At 39.1% G+C, this 16305-nt stretch overlaps 1 long non-coding RNA gene across 2 annotated transcripts in view; it reads right to left on the bottom strand.

The window, feature by feature from the left end:
• Positions 1-9181, bottom strand: part of LOC147162745 (uncharacterized) — a 44808-nt gene extending 35627 nt beyond the window's left edge. For both annotated transcript variants that reach the window (XR_015097085.1, XR_015097084.1), the window contains exons 1-4: positions 8933-9181; positions 8372-8411; positions 8148-8277; positions 6331-6409 (exon numbers count right to left, since the gene is read on the bottom strand). This is a non-coding gene — a long non-coding RNA (uncharacterized LOC147162745). The remainder of the gene's footprint in view (positions 1-6330; positions 6410-8147; positions 8278-8371; positions 8412-8932) is intronic.
• Between the last annotated feature and the right edge of the window lie 7124 nt (positions 9182-16305).

Raw genomic sequence — 16305 nt, 5'->3', positions numbered from 1 at the left:
TCTCCAAATTCCAAAAGCAACATAACATTGTGCTTTGGGTAAAAATACAAACTCACACAATTTAAAACATTAAAAGCGTGCATCTCAAAATGTTTAATTTTACTAGAATTTATTCAGATAAGATAAGCTTTATTGTCATTGTAAAATACAATGACATTTTGTTTGGTTGCATCTCTCGATAGCAGCAGCGAGTCAAAATAAATAAATAAATAAATAAATAAATAAATAAATAAATAAAAAGAAAAAAAATTTAAAAAAATTTTTTTAAATAAAAATTAAAGAAAAAGCAGCAGCGAGTCACAATAAAATACATAATCAAAACGAAAAATAATAGTCATAAAATAAGTAAATAAATAAATAATTTGTGAGTTCAGGGTAGTTGACTGTGTGTATATATGGTGGGCTAAACTGATTGCGCACTAAAACACATTTTATTTTAATTTTTTTATTGTTTTTTTTTTTTTAATGAGAACTCAATATTATTCATTCGACAGACTTCCCGAGTCAACGTCATCATCGTCACTCTCGCTCTTTTTTTCTTTAAAAATGGTTTTATTCAGTAGACTTGTTTGTCCTTTGTTTTTTTCGTTTGAATACTTTTGTGGAGGCTTTGAAACAAACAAACAAATAAAAACATAATTTTGCTTTACAATAAGTTTGCAAAGTGCATTTAACGTCTTGCATCTGCTCCCCGCATTTTGCCCTGTCGCCAGAGAGATGCCATTTATTTCACTGACATGTTTTTGTCACAAAAATGAGTTGAATTTCGCTAATACCAAGCTAGGTTTGTTAGTTTGTACTCCTAGAGCACATATAGGGAGTCTCTAGGGTAGGGGGTTTGGGGGGGGGGGCATCTAATGGCCACTGGGCGTCCCTTTGATGCCTTGCATATTAGTGTCAAAAAGAGAGAAAAAGGAGGGAGAAGAAGAAGAAGAATTTCATTTTGAAGTGGCTAAAGGCCAAAGGGGGGAGAAAAAAAGTGGGAGGAGGAACATACATGGCGATGTGTCCGGGAACAAGCTCGGCGTTGGGGGCCAGTTGGGTGGTTGACAGTGCAATTACAACATTTCAACTGCCCCCCCCCCCCCCCCCCAAGCCCTCCAACCCCTGAAGTGGCGATAACATCAGCTAGTTATGGTAATTGTCTGCCTGTTCATTATCCTGCTACTCCACACAAAGACGACATGCATGTTCGTTTCAAGGCCCGAAGAGGGATGTTTATGTAAGATCATTGAGTTTACCAAAGGCAGGTAAGTTCCAAATGTGTTTTGGGCTTTCCGTCCATGCAAAAAGTCTGTTTCTCGTTCCTAAAAACTATGAAGTGTCAACGGTATGCAGCAAAAAAAACTCATGGTTCGGTAATTAGCTTAGTTATAGCAGCGGAGACGCACTTTGATCTACGGAAGCCGAAAAAAACATAATCCTGACAAGTAAATACAAATTAATCAAACAATAAAGTCAATTAATCACCCAAACCATTACATCTGTGTCCAAATCCTGATAAAGATATTACTGGGTACGCTCCCTCCAATCATGTAAAAAAAAAAAAAATCCTGACTTCCCTTGTTCTTTATACCAGAAAGCAAACAAACACAAATACAGGGCTCCATGATTAAAAAACAGTCCGAGGTCCGAAAAGCAAATGTAGAGTCGAGAGGTGATCGATGATCAGATTAATCGAAAACTTTTTGCTCAATGAACCATTTAGCAACATTAGCTTGTCCAAATCCTCTGAATTTCAGTCTTTCACCAGCAAATAGTTCCAAATTTCTCTGTTTTCAATCCAAAAAAGACATTTGCAACAATCTGCTTTTACTTTGGAAAACGATCTGCATTTTTTTTGCCTATTTTATGACATTTTACAGACCAACCCAACAACTGAATCATAATCAATTTATGTACGTCCATTTTCTATTTTGTCAATTTGAAATGATGTCCTGTTTTGATTAAGGGGATGGAGGGTAAAGTGTTTTTATCCAGTCCGCCGATTAATTGGAAAAATAACTGCTAGTTGCAGACCTAGCAGAGTCAATTCTCCAAGAACAAGAAAGGAGCTGCTCGTTAACAAATGGATACAACAACATGGCATTTTATGATTTTTCACTTTTATCAGAAGAATTTTTTTGTGTTGATATTTTACTTTCTTCAGACGTATTACATATCTGAAATGGCCGCATAGGATCTTCAAGCGCCACCTGTTGTTTTGGCAAGCACTTAACCTCCTGTTAATGTATGGAGGACAAAAACTGCCAAAATTAAAAAAATAAATATATGACTAAAAAATATAATTCGAAAATTAAATTTTAAATATATTTTCATACATACATACATATATATATATATAAATAAAAACAACAAAAAAAATATATATACATAAATAAATACATTTGTATTTAATTTTTGAATTATATATATTTTTTAATATCTGTTTTTATTTTCACTTTTAGTCATTTGTTTATTATCCTGGCAGTATGGAGCAAAACTGCCCACATTTAAAATAAATAAATAAACAAATAAATTCATGAATAATTGACAAAAAGTGAAAATATAAACAAATGTAAAAAATATTCAAAAATTAAATACAAATGTATTTATTTATGTATATATATATATAAATATATATATATATATATGTATATATATATATATATATATATATATATATATATATATATATATATATATATACATATATATATATACATATATATATATATATATATACATATATATATATATATATACATATTTCCATTGATATGAATTTTTTGGGATTACATTTTTGAATTATATTTTTTATATGTGTTTTTATTTTCACTTTTAGTCATTGATTTATTTATTTATTTAGTCATTTATTTATTTTGAATTTGGGCAGTTTGGTTCCTCCATACTAATGGATGCCAAAGCGTGTTTGCAAACACTTTTAGTGTTGCTCTTAAAATGCACCCATGGACGTACAGTACATCACATTTAGCAACATGACGGTTCGAGTCCCAAAGTGTCATCGGCCACGTGATTGCCAAGAATTCAGCAACTCGAAAGACGAGCGCGAGAGTGTGTGAAGAGAATTAAGAGGGTGGGGGGAGGTCAATTGCAGTAGGAGTCCTTAAAAACAGATCGAGGGCTTTGTCATTCCTTTGTGACGTGCCCCTCGGTCTCCTGTAAGTGCTCGTTCGCACGCCATAACGGGTGAGTCATTATGCAGCGGGGTCTATTGACACTGCTCACCTAATTGACCGGGTGAAGTCTTCAAAAAGCTTTTTTACTTGGACGTCCCACCGTAAAAAGCAGAGTGTTTATTTGATAGTAAACCTCCCGACAGGAACAAAGGGAAATGATCCGGACTGGCCTGGTTTGAGCCGGGGGGGCACGAGTCATGAGTCACGTGATTGTCCTCTTGATATGGTGACACAACACCACTAAGTGGTTCAGTCAAGTGTTTTGTCTGATGACAAAAGTGGAACTAAATCCTTTTGGATAAAACATCATGGCATGAAATGATGTTTTTCAGAGGATAGTAAAGTGTAAACGTGACCATTCATAACTGAAAAGCATACAGTGGTGTTTTGAGGTACGAGTTAAAGCAATTGAATGGGCGTAAGTTATTTGCAGATTTTTAAAAACTTCATTTTTATTCTATAGCTTTCGAATCAGCATTTTTTTTTTACAGTCTTTGTCATTCACTGCCATAAATCCATTAAAAAAAACAAGATTATTAAAAATGAGGGGCAAGAGGCGATTACAATTTTTTATTGTAATTAATCGCATGACTTCACTAGTTAACTCGCGATTAATCACAAATTTCATATCTGTTCTAAATGTACAATACAAAAAAATCTAGGTTTTCATACTCATACTTGTTAACAAAAGTGGGAACAAATGTTAAACTAATAGAAATAGTTGAAATGAATTTTTGACGTTTATAGCCGTCAATGGCAGTGAATGAGTTAATTTACTGTGTTAAAAGGATACTTGACTCATTGAGCCATTACAGCAGTAAAAAGTTAATATTTTGTCTTTTTATTTTGTTTTGACTTCATTATTTTTCATGTAGAATTGATACCTTTAAAAACAAACTTTTCCACTTGCTCTCAACTGAAGATGACATCACCTGTGCTGAGGAAGTAGGTAACGACCAATCAGGGCTCAGTTTGCTGGCCAAACCCAGAAAACAGGTGAGCCCTGATTGGTTGTCATTGGATGTCATCTTCAGTTGACAGCAAGTGGAAAAAAATCGTTTTTAAAGGTATTAATTGTATACAAAAAAATCTAACTTTTTACTGCTGAAAATGGCTCAATGAGTCAAGTATCCCTTTAACTGTCTTTGTTTAATTTTCACTTCATGAAAAACATTTTGTATTCAGCTATGGTTGTTTTTAAATGGCTCTATAACTAATGTTGAGTTGAGTAAATGTACTAGATATTGCCTTTTTCTTTGTGTACTCTCGAAATCTACTACGTCATGCACAGATTCGCTATAGCTAACAGCTAATCGGTGATTAATCATACGGCCAATTTGAATCATATCTAAGAAACGAAATGACACTATTCACAATTCTAAATGTTTCTCCTCTGCACCACAGTATCACAATAATCACAATCCTCTCCTGGGTGGCCAGTGGGGTGTCCACCATTAACTCCGCCCCTGGACACAAGTAACCACACAATACCGCCATCAACTGTGACATTTGATTCACGTTACGGAAAAAATCTTTCCAAGCATACAGAATGCAAGACAAGACAACAAACGGCTGCTCTTCAACCCGCTCGGGCTTCTCACACACACACACACACAAAAACTACACTAATCCGTGTATCGTTTTCACAAAACGCAGGCCTGAAATTTTAGAGCCATCTCGTTGTCCGTCTGTAGGGGTTATCTGGGTGGCACCTTTGACAACACCCCCTACACTCATCGACCCCCCAGCCAGTCATCGCACAGACACACACTGGCACGTCAGCCACGGGAGGGGCGCCGAATTTTCATCGACGTAAACGTTTGACCTCGCCGAGGCGGTAATCGCACGCAATGTCACAGTTACTGTTTATAGTTTGTTTTTTATTTATTGCCTATAGTGGATATAAAAAATCCTACACACCCCTTTTCCAAATACCAGGTTTTTGTGATATACAGTAAAAAAAAAATGATAATAATAAAAAAATATATATATAAATAAAAAATAAACCAAGATAAATTAATTCTAAACTTTTTCCACCATTAATGATTAATGTGGCAAGTGAAAAATATATAATAATTTCTGGACCAATTAAATAAAATTGGATCATTTCCCTTACATGTTGGAAATCGTTGATGTACAGTAGAGGGTATATGAATTTGGTCATGCCAGTGAAATGGAATATTGTATCCTGGAACAGATGGTGGTCAAGTTACAAGGTTACACTGTACAAAAGCAAGTGTAAATTGTAATGGGGCCTGTCAAAAGGTGTGAGAAAACACACTCAAGCCTTTGGGGGGGGAGGGGGGGGGCTCTCAATGAAAGCTTAATAACCGTAATTGCTGCCTGAGTGATTAGCAAGAGTATTAGATATTTCCATCTTGACAACTGTTCCCAAATAAAGTGCAAAAAAAGGGAGCGTTGGCAGGGAGGGGGGTGCTTGATTATGTGACCCCCTCGCCGGCCCCTCCCTGTCTCCCACGACAATCCTCGAATGAGGAAGGATCCGTGGTGGAAATTTCCACTGCGGCGGTAGTTGAAAATTTGGTGTCAAGTGTTTCTGTCGCTGCGCCGACGGAATTCGCTTCTATTGTGCGGGCGGGCGCGAGGTGTAATTTTGGGCAGGGCAGGGTGTCCCCGCGGTGGGTCTTTCTTTTCTTCCTTCCTCGGACACCGAGCGGTTTCATTAGATACGGCTTATGAAAAGATGGCGGGCGCTGCGCTGCTCTAAGAGCGTTCGCCTCGCCCACTCGACAGGTGTGGACCTGTGACGGACCCCCGGCACTTACTGGAGCACGCTCAACACTCTTTGCCCTCATCTTTGATTTATGCAAGGTTGTCTAAATACCATATAATATCCAATTTACATGCTTGACTGTCATACGAGTGTAAAAATAAGTTGACCATGATTTATAGTTTTCGCTATTGAAATAATGGAACTGGAAGTAAAAATAGATAAATAAAATAAAACATAACATTAAAATAATATAAAATAAAATAAAATAAAACTAACAATCAACACAAAATCATGGCGCTAGAAATAATGAGTTTCCGATTTGCAAAAACGTTTTTTGCATACTTACTGAAGAAGAAACGAAGACTGTAACTGTCATACAGTATAAGCGCAATAAAGGTACTGTAATGGTAGACTTACATGCAGTTGGCTTTTGTGCAAACGGTGCGGGCTCAATTCACGGCCAGTGGCCCAATAATCAGCCTTTGTAGCTCCAGGCCTAAAAAAAAAAAACATGGGTGAGTTGTATCAGTAAACTTGTGACTCGCTGTGATGACCCCTAATGAGACAAGCTGTGAGTCGCAATAATTGTCAAACAAAAGAGAATTTGTGATACAGTGCGATACATTCAACAAATGATTGACACAGGCCGACAGCTATTCATATAACAAAAGAGGTGAGGCGGTGTTTGGAGCGCAGCCGTGTTTATTTGCAAACAAACTCCCTCTGTGTTCCGAGCCCGACTCTTTTGTGTGCCGATCTCAGGTGGGTTGCGCCCTTGGCTGAAAGCGACAGCGTGAAACCGGAGACGTAAGGCGACGCAGAGGCAATTAAGCCCACAGAAAAACGTCTTTTTCTTCTTCTTTTTTTTAAAACTCAAATTCACCCCTATTGTGTGTAGTTAAATTATATTTAAGGGAAAAAGGTTTTGTTTGAGTCTTCCTGGCTAGCGTTATTTGTCTACAAGCATGTGGATGGAGGGGGGGAGGGTGGGGGGGTTAGCCCCCCCCTCCTCCTTCTGCTCCCTGAATACAACATGTCTACCGGATCTGGCCAGGATGAAATGTCATATCTTGAAGTGATCCTTATCTCTTAATCGCTTCCTTTGTCTCCCGTGATTCCCCCAGACCCTCCCGGACGGACTTCCCTCCTGGACGATCTGCTTTGATGTGTCAGCCGCTTGTTAGGGACCGGGGCCTGCTCCGCTGGGGGTGGGAACTCTGTGTGTGTGTGTTTTCAAGGCTCGTTCTTCTCAGAAATAATTTGAGGCCTGAAGGTTATTCTGATGCAACAAAGGCCACTGGAAAGGCTACTTGTATGACATTTGCATTTCTGATAGCAAATAAAAATTCACAGGCAGTGGCGGTTTTTGGTATGTGCGATATGTGCGGCCACACAGGGTGACATTCTCAGGGGCGGCCACGGACCAATCCCTCCCCCCAAAAATTGGTGCGTGAATTGGTTTTGTATTGGCGTAATTTGTAGATCATTGGAATTTGTATGGGGAATGTATGCCCCCTTGTGGAGACAAAAGGGTTTTCCAGGGTTTGCCAAATGGACATTGTCAGCGGTGGCGTGCAAGAGGACAGCTGACGGGATGGGGAGCCTGGGCCTTATCCAGCCTGCCTCCATCTGTAGACAAAAAAATTCAACGAGCAGCAAAATGTTTTGTTGTTGTTGTTTTTTTGCCGCGCACACGTTAACCTAAAAAAAAAATCTTTCTTGCACAAATGTATGATTGTTTCTGAAGGGGCATCCATTTTGGACTAAGCCCATCAAGCAGCGGATATATATCAACAGCGACCATCAAATTCTTCCTTTCGCACCCCCCCCCCACCACCACCACCACCACCACCACCACACAACTTTTTTCATATCACTTTGTTTCTGTTTCCACCAAATATAATATGTTTTATTATTTGCATTTTGTTACTTTGCTGTACTAAAAATATACTGAACCTTAAAAACAAGATATGTACCCAACAGGGATTTTTGGTGTGCCGTTCCACACCTACGACATCCAGAAATGTATTTTGACCTGTTAAGTTCCCCAAACAAAATAATTATTTCATACACAAAGTTTCCTCCGGTGCGCTCATTCATTGAAATCTTCCGTGCATTTCCGTGCAGAAATAATATACAAATAATAAAATAATTCTCTTTGTATCTCCCAAACGCATCATCCAAATGAAAGAGGAGCTTTTGTATGCTATCATCACATCAGTTTGTCTGCTTGCCTCATTGTGTCCATGCAACATCCGGAGGCTTTAGTCCAAAGCCAGTGGGGGTAACCAGGTGGTGATGGGGGCACATTGTCTGCCCCCTCTGGTGGCCGGATGCAACAGCACAGCTTTTGTGCATGTGGATCTGGGTTGAGAGGAACAATCAAAGCATATGTTTCAGGTGAGTGAGATATGAGTGACGTACAAAAGCAGCATAGGAGGCAATGGCCGCCACTTACGGGTGTTTGGAGTGAAGCCTTGAAGTCCTGTTATAACCACCTGGTAATGGAGAAAGGAAGGAAATCCACAATAATCAGGCGTGTGTCAAATTCGCAATAATAGTCAAACGTCATCTGTTTTCTGTATAATAAGACAAGAATGAAATAAATAATGGAGAGGGAACAGGAGGGTTTTTGCAAAGCACTACAGTCACCTAGTGACCTTTTATTGGCATTGTTGAACAGCTTCTGTGGTCATGTTACCCCGAACAATATGCTAACATCCAACATCTGACTGCTAAAAAGGACAGATGATAGAAAATATATTTAACGATTCAAATTAATTCAAAATGATTAAAAAATAAATTAAAAAAATTACATTTCAATTAAACAATTTTTGAATGGAACAATTACTGAAAGCTCAAGATTTGTTGAAAAAGGAAGCTTTCTCACAGTCAAACATTAAGACATATTTTAGTATTTACCACTACTAACTGTCATACAAGCATATATTTGCCACTGTAACGTATTTTCTGTTCATTATTAAACATCTCATGTGGAAAACGAAACGTTAAAACCCACCTTTTGATCACGTGACAAGCGCAAGTAGCCAATCTAGCTCGTTTAGCTAGCGCTAACACTAGCATAGCAACTACATCGTCATTCAGGGCTACTACTAGTCAAACAGTGTACACATATGGATTTTTCTGTACGACACCACTCACAAAAACAGAAAATTGAAGTCAATTTAGTCCACAAAAAGAAACGTGTCTGTAGGAGTGCCAGAACTCTCAGCTAACCTGACCGGAAAAGGAACAAATGAAAGAGGAAGTTACCAAAATAAAACCGACAACCTCACAAAGAGAGCTGCGACTCAAGTCAGCATTGACAAAATACTCATCACCCAATGTGCTAAAAAACAAACAAAAAAAACCCTCATTGTTGATGTTGCTTTAAGCCCTGCTGCGAATTGACTCTTGACTAAAAATGTTCATACCACAATTGACTCTTTCACAGACCACAGTTTACAATCAGTTTACTGTAACATCATTTCAAATTAATTTTACAACATTACCCATAAAGTTAAACAGTTTGAAGATTATTTAATTTTGAAAAAACTTTTCTGTCAGTCCAGATGTCTCACATAATTTCTTGGCAGCTACTTTCCTATTAGGTCGGGCTTTGGTGTCATCTTGGGCCTTTCAGAAAGAGCACTAAAAATGGGCTAGGGATTGTTTTCGCAGGCGGAAAAAAAAAACACCAATAGGTAAATTTGTGAATGTTGAACTGCAAATACGTGGGGTCACTGGGGGTTAACTGAAATGGCATCACTCCTCTGGAAGACAGGTGATGTTTTTTCAAGCCAAATGGTCATTCGAGTGGCCAATATTGCAGTCACTTGTGCATCAGCGTGTATTTTCCCATTTTAAAGCAGCAAGCAGAGAGTACAAATATTCCAGCTCATTTGGTCCAGATTTCGTATTCTATAAGCTTGAATCAACCTCTTCCAGTTGAATGATTGTCAAGAGGCTGTGTGTTGCTTTTGGCATGGCCATACACAACTGCATACATTTAGCCAATTTAGCCAAAAAACGCTGCGGGCATTGCAGAGTGAGCTCATGAACATGTGGTCCGGGGTAGTTAAGACCTGCAGTCACGAGCCCGGAGGGACCGCCCGGCTGTGTAAGTCTATACCGATCATATACTTTTAGTGCATGGCAACAACATGTGCAAGAAACATGCTTGCTAAGTGTGTGCAACGGCGTGAGTGAGATACACGTATACAAACAAACACATCAGGCGAAATTGCACTTGTTATGAGGTTTACGATTTCTCCCACTAAACATTTGGCGGTCTGCTTAGATGGTCCGATACACCTCGACTGCTGCAGAAATGACATTTTTAGCAGTAGATTTGTGACTTTGATGGGAAATCTGGAACGACTTCACACACACACACAAAAAAGAAGCAAAATCAAAACCAGATTGACAATTACTTTTATTTATATACAGTATTTATTTATTTAGTCAGTTTCCTCACTTTTTTACTTATTTATTTAGTCAGTTATACTCGTTTTTTTTGTTGACATTTTAAGTTATTTGGATTTTCTTTTTCTTTTTTATTTAGTCAATTATACTATTTTTTTTTTTACCAATTAAGTTATTTAAATGGTATTTTTCATTTTTATTTAGTCAATTATAAAAGTATTTTTTGGACTAATTTACTTAGTTGTATTTACTAAGCTATTTACAAGAGCCTTTTTTGACTGAAGTTATTTAATATTTTCTTTTTTTAATTTGGTTGATTATACTAGTCTTTTTTCTGCATATTTAAAGGTAATTATTTAGTCTTTTTTTTAAACTTATTTCTTTAGAGTTTATTTAATTAAAATGTTTTTTTTTTACTTTTTTTGTATTCATTTGTTTATTTTGTCACTCATACTAGTCATAGATGGTACATAGGTGGATAAATCAAGGTCAAGGTTTATTTAAAATATTTAAAATACAGTAAACACTGCCCAAAGTATTAAAGATAGCACACACACAAAAAAAAGACAATTTAAAACAATACAATGCAAATGTCAAGCTACATGTCCTGTGCTAGCAACAGATGAAAGGAAGTTCTCAAACATGGACGCTGGACCTGAGAAACAAACTAGCTTAGCAATTAGCTAGGATGAGGCTAGTAGCAACGTAGATGGATTTAAAATGGGACCGAACAGAAACAAACATCCACCACATAGTGTGTCCAAAAATGTGTTGCGGCCTCACCCATCTACCGTTGAGTAAATGATTTGTGTGTGTGTGCCTGCGTATGTGTGAGGAAGAGATGGGTCCTTTAAAGCCCTCAGTGGGCACACTAAGGTGTGACCCCTGTGGTCCGGCCCGCTATACATCACGCTTCTAAAACACTCCTTCAACTCGCTCGCATTGACTTTGAAGTGGATCACGGTTCAGCGAGCGAGCGGTCGCTATCCCGCGGCTCGGAGACACGCGGCGAGAGAGAGAGAGAGAGAGAGAGAGAGAGAGAGAGACGGACAGACAGACAGAACAAGTCAGCATCCAAACTTTATGGTCCTCGACTCCACACGAAAAGGAGCAAGCAGCAGATGTTGAGAAGACCAGGTCTTTTTTTCCCCCCAAATCAGCCTGCTGTCTTTTTTGCGGTTGTGCTCCATTCAGTGACTAATTAAGTGCCTTAGGAATGACGTCATGGTCAAGGGGAGTGAAGTGCAAGGTCAACGTCGGTGTTTGGACAATGACATATTGGTGTCTCACAATCACACCTATAGGAAATTTAGAAGGTTCAATTAAACTCATGTTTGGAATGTGGGAGGAAACCGTACTGCCCAGAGAAAACCCACGCAGGCGCAGGGAAAACATGGAAACTCCACGCAGACAAGCCCGGATTCAAACCCGCCACCTCAGAGCTGTGAGGCATATGTGCTAACCAGTAGTTCACTGCAAAGTATTATAAATATGTATATTTATAATTAGTCTCCACTTTATTTCAGTGGTCTTGCCCTCAGTCTCCTTTTGGATAAAATTTGAAAATAATGACAAAAATTAAAAAAAAATACACAAAGATCCTGAGCCTGGCAGTATTAAACTCCACAGTTTACCCTTAGTTGTGGGGCTAAATTTTCTTGTTGCCCACAGTCTCCTCTTGGATAAAAATGGTGAAAAATAGTAATGTTTTAACATTCTTATTCCTGGACACTGTGGCAATATACTCTGTAGTGTCAACTTCCCTACATTTGCCCCGTTTGTTTGCTACCCTTAGTCTCCTCTCAGGTGAATTGAAGGAATGACAAAAAATAAACGCGAAAAATAAACACACGTTTACATTCTTAGCCCTTAATGTTGCAATATTAGTCTCCACAGTCTCCCATTTGCTGCAATAGTCCATTTTCTTGTTGCCCTTAATCTCCTCTTGGATAAAAATGGTGAAAACATGATGAAAAATAGTAATGTTATTCCTGGACACTGTGGCAATATACTCTGTAGTGTCCACTTTCCTACATTTGCCCCGTTTTTTTGCTACCTTTAGTCTCCTCTCAGGTAAAATTCGAAGAAATTACAAAATTTAAACACATGCTAACATCCATAGCCCTCCAACTCCACATCCTTCCCTTTTTGTGCGAGTTTATTTTTTTCTTTTTTTTTTCACTGGCTGCAGCCTCCTCTCGGGTAACATTTGAATAAATAATGAAAAATACACACACGCTCACATCCTTAGCCCTTAATGCGGCAATATTAGACTCCACAGTCTCCCCTTTGCTGCAATGATCCATTTTCTTGTCATCCTTAATCTCCTCTTTGATCAAATTTGAAGAAATTACAAGAAATAAACACACAAATGGTCCGTTTTACTGTTGCCCTCAGTCTCCTCTTGGCTAAAAAGTAAAGACATTATGAAAAATAATAATATGCTAACATCATTAGTACTGTTAATTGCGGCAGCTGTCCTGTCTCCCCTCTCAGATAAAATTTATAGAAATAAACATAAAGCCTTTAATGCTGCAGTATGCTCCGCACTTCTCTGCAGCTGCCCGCATTCTCTTTTCAGCTCTTCACACAACAAACAAAATGTGTCCAAATTCAGGCGATTACCATTTGTGAATGAAACCGGTGTGCCAAATGACCGACATAAAGAATATATACAAGAAAAAAGAACAGCAAAGTATTCCAGAGACACATTCTCGAGTATGATGTCAATCCTCGTCAATAATAAACATGTACGTACTTCAAGTCCCGCTGGCAGGAGGTTGTTTATATGCTCCCTGTACATGAACGCTACCACGGGGGTCTCCCCAACTTTCCAATCCCAAGCCTGGCCCTGCGTGTGAACCCCCTTTCCCAGACTGCTACATCAGGTTGCGCCCTGAGGGAAGCCCTTGGGAGCCATGTTCGCGAACCCCACCTCCATCGCACCCCCCTTTTTTGACTGCAGCTCTCTCACCACCAGGAAACGGGGGCCTTCTCCCGTGCGTCTCGGGCCGCAACATTTGACAGCTAATATTTTTCCGGCCAATGCGCGTCGGTAATCCGCACGTCCACGCCGGGATCCCGTTACGACCTGTCTTGAGCGGGCCAGCTGTTCAAACAAGGTGATTAATTAAAGGAATTCTGTTTGTAAAACAATCCGTGACCTCTTGCGCTTTCTCCACCGTCTCACGCTCTACCTTCATCATCCTCGTCTCCTTCTCGTTTAGTTCCCGCTCCCATTGGACCATCCATCCAGTCTGACCATTGCTTCAGACTAGAGTATGTCTGGAATCCGGAGTTTGAAGTATATATTAGCATAGTATATTAGCAGGAGTGTAACCCCAAAAAAATCCGTTTGAATTGGAATCCCATTGAATCAACCCGAATTCTTCTAACTTTTGAAATGAACTGTGCCAATTTATAGAGATACGCGTAAAACCGTCTTTTATAGGAGAGATTCACACCCCTACATATTAACATATCGACAGCTGCTCTACCACTTCTTTTTGTTATCGTAACATTAAAACGTGCTTAATTTATTTCACGCAACATTCGGATTGCTTTGTCTTAAAATTGCTACTTGATCTGAGAATATTACAACTTGTTTCTTGTACACCTGACATCGTTATGTTTTTTTTTCTCATAGTTGTATCATTACAATTTTTTCTCTGAATTAAAAGACAGGTTTCGAAAAGGTAGGACTTTTCTCATGTGATATTACAGCGTATTATAGTATTTAAAAAAAAATCTCAAAACATCAATCTTTTTTTATGGTCTTGTTTCACTTAACATTACAATTTGTTTTCTCATTACTTTGAAATTTCTTTCTCATAAAATTACATATTTTTGCCGTAATATTGCAAATTTATTCCCGTAGCATTATGTTTCGTTTTTTGCTTTGTTTTTTTCACGAAATTTTACAACTTCAATCTTGCAAGATTATTCATTTTCTTCTTCAACATTTGGGTAATTAAAATAAGAACTCCCAATCAGTGATGCTGCTTGAATCAATGACGTGATTGCGCAATCAGTAACTAAAAATCCAGCCAATCCCAGAGCATTCCCCGTTTCTCCCTGAGATCTTCCACATTATCGAGACAAACATGTTGAGAGGAGGCAGTGCAGCTGGCTGTGTCGTGTGTGTGTGAGTGCAAACCTGATAGCAGCTGATAGCGAGTGAGGGATGGACCTCACAAAGGGAAGTTAGCGGATGAGAGGATTTTTTTTATTGCTCTGCCTTGCAGCAGGTGAGTCCTCTCCTTGCCAATTCCACAGAAACGCAAGCCCCCACTCCTCCCCTTGTTTCCGCCATCTTTCCATCTTTCCGTGAGATGTGCAGGTGCTCGCGATTCATCATGCACTCAAGCAGATGCCGCAACTCCCAATAGGCAGAGGCGCATGCTAACCTAAACTGTGTTCATGTCCCCTTGGCTGCAGTGCTTTGTTCCTTTGTTGCCCTCAATCTCGGATATATCGTTTTGAATGTACTAAAATAAATACAAATGACCAACATAAACACTTAGTTCTGGACTGCTGTAAAATTCTCCACAGTCTCCATTTTTCTACAGTGGTTCATTTTCTTGCTGCCCTCAGTCTCATTTTGGATAACATTTTAAGTAAGTGAAAAAATGCACTGTGGTTATGGTATGCTTCAACTCCAACACTACAATATAATACTCTACATTCTTCACTGAGCTGCAGCACCTTTTTTTCCCTGTGCCCTCAGTCTCCTCGTGGATAAGATTTGCACTATGTGTCAAAAATGGACCGATCCTCTACTTGTGTCGATTTGACCCAACTTTGAGTCAAGAAATAGGTCTTTCAGTGTAAAACAACTAAATATTGGTCAGATCCTTTACTTGGGTCAAAAAATTTGGTCATTTTGTAAAAAACAACCCAGAAAGTTAGGTCAAATTGACCCATAAAGTGGATCGGTCCATTTTTAATCCATAATTGGGTTACTTTTGACCCAACTTTTAGAGTGTAGAATCAACGCAAAAATAAACACATATGATTAAGCCCTTAGTTCTAGGCTACTATATAATTCTCCACAGTATCTACTTTGCTGCAATTGCCCATTTTCTTGCTGCCCTCAGTCTCCCCTAGGATACAATTTTAAGAAATAACACACACAAAAAAGCACCGTTGTTATGTTGTTATGGTACGTTTCAACTCCAGCACTGCAATATGATACCCCAGTAATATGCCAGAGTCTCCACTTAGCTGCAGCAGCCCTCAATCTTCTCTTAAAAATGGTCCGAGACCCGATGATCTGATTTTAAATTCCTGCGGGACTCCGATACAATTCATTCGACCATTGAACGTCTGAAAAGAAATTGTATCGTAACACGCATTACTGAGATGACATAATTGCCCAAATGTTTTCCCTGTTAGTTCCTTTGGTGACACGTTACTCTCAAGAATGGCAAAAGCAGAGCGGACTGCAGAATGAGAAAACACAAGTGCAGGCTCGGTGCAAGATGTAAACAGCTGGGGCCGCACCTCGTACACATGAGACAAGCGTGCACCCGCTGCTCTCAAACTGCAGTCTTGCGCACAGATGTTTCATCACAGGACACAAAAGAGGCCATAAACCCCCCCCCGCCAAAAAAAACCCATTGCACACACGACCTTACATACGCCTTGGAAAGCACTCTCTCCCTAAAAAGCCAACAGGGACTTTTCCAAAGTATTTCTATGAGGAGTCTGGGTTTTGTCCCGGCTTGTGCGGAAGGACTTGGTGAAAGGATTAAAGCCGGGTTCTGGTCAAGAGGCCTCGCTACTTGGTTTACGGAACAATTCCAAAATCTACGCCACCTGGTTAATTGGGGTTTTAGGTCAAACACATGCTTTCCCGAACTCGCCGCCGAATTGTGCGAATGTTCAGACGTGTCGACACTTTTCAACTGCGCAGATCAGAAGGAGGCCCCGGAGAAAGTACGAAGTGCTGAAACCAGAAGTGTGGGA

This window comes from Leptonotus elevatus, chromosome 14, assembly GCF_054856555.1.
Source record: "Leptonotus elevatus isolate MCC_2025b chromosome 14, RoL_Lele_1.0, whole genome shotgun sequence".
Lineage (NCBI taxonomy): Eukaryota > Metazoa > Chordata > Actinopteri > Syngnathiformes > Syngnathidae > Leptonotus > Leptonotus elevatus.
This window is presented reverse-complemented; position numbering and strand designations above follow the sequence as displayed.